This window comes from Gracilinanus agilis, unplaced genomic scaffold, assembly GCF_016433145.1.
Source record: "Gracilinanus agilis isolate LMUSP501 unplaced genomic scaffold, AgileGrace unplaced_scaffold36664, whole genome shotgun sequence".
NCBI lineage: Eukaryota > Metazoa > Chordata > Mammalia > Didelphimorphia > Didelphidae > Gracilinanus > Gracilinanus agilis.
In genome coordinates this window covers 1-1,016 of record NW_025369872.1, presented here as the reverse complement: position 1 = coordinate 1,016, position 1,016 = coordinate 1, and the positions used below count along the sequence as shown (strand labels likewise).

General features: G+C 67.5%; 1 protein-coding gene across 1 annotated transcript in view; it reads right to left on the bottom strand.

Moving 5' to 3' along the window:
* The window catches only part of NUDT8 (nudix hydrolase 8), a 7,624-nt gene extending 6,614 nt beyond the window's left edge, over positions 1-1,010 (bottom strand). The window contains exon 1 of the mRNA XM_044683856.1: positions 995-1,010. The gene's annotated coding sequence lies outside the window, so the exon portion shown is untranslated. The remainder of the gene's footprint in view (positions 1-994) is intronic.
* Between the last annotated feature and the right edge of the window lie 6 nt (positions 1,011-1,016).

The window sequence follows — 1,016 nt, the reverse complement described above, 5'->3', positions numbered from 1 at the left end:
AGCCCTTCTTCCAGCTTGGAAGTGGAACTCCCCAAGCGGAAATCCTGAGGCAGAAGACCCAGCCCCTCCCCCAACCAGGGAGCCCCTGAGGTCAAATTAGAACCCGGGCCCAGGCACTTGTGCCATCTGGCTGCCTGTCCTTCTTAAAACTGTCCTTCTGTCCTAGAATGGATACCCAAGGCAGGAGAGGGAAGGGCTAGGCAATGGGGTCACCCAGCCAGGAAGTGTCCGAGGCTACATTTGAACCCAGGACCTCCTGTCTCCAGGCCTGGTGCTCCTCCACAGGGCCTCCTCATCCCCTCCATGCCTTATGCTTCCACCAATGGGGGGGGGGCTGGTTTTGAACCTTAAATCTCCCTGAGACCTCTGGGGGACACTGAGGCAGCCCCTGGGGGAGGGAGGCTGCCAGCGGGCGAGCAGGTGCCCAGGCGACCCTGTCAGGCGGTCAGGGCCGTGGGCTCCCAGAACCGCTAAGTTGCTCCTAATGGGCTCGAGGTGCCCAGCTCTTGGCCAGGCGCTGCCCAGGGGAGCCCAGCGCTCTCGGCTCCTCTTCTCTGCCCGCGCAGGGGCTGGGTTCCGATCCTGCCCCTGCCTCACTTTCCCCGTTTGTTCCCGTGAGGATGGGGGTAGCGGGAGCCCTAAGGAGGCGCGGCGGGCTCCCAGTCCCCTCCCCAGCTCGGCCAGACTCTGCTCTCGGCGGCTCTTCCCTCCGGGCCCCGTTTGTTCTCTCTCCCGGGCTCCGGGCTCCGGGCTCGGGGCCTAGGTTCAAGCTCCAGCCCTCTCCCCGCCAGAAGCTCGGCTTCCACTAAAATGCGGGCCGGTGCTGGGGCCGCCCCTCTCCCGGCCGTCAAGGTCAGGGTCACGGCGGCGAGCGAGAGTGAGGCCGCGGCCCAGCAGGGGGCGGCGCGAAGGCCAGGCCGGCGGGGAGCTGGGGGAGGGCCTGTCGAGGGACGGGAGGGGAGAATCGGGGCGCCCTCCCCGCCCCAGCACTGACCTGGGCCCGCGGTGCCCAACGC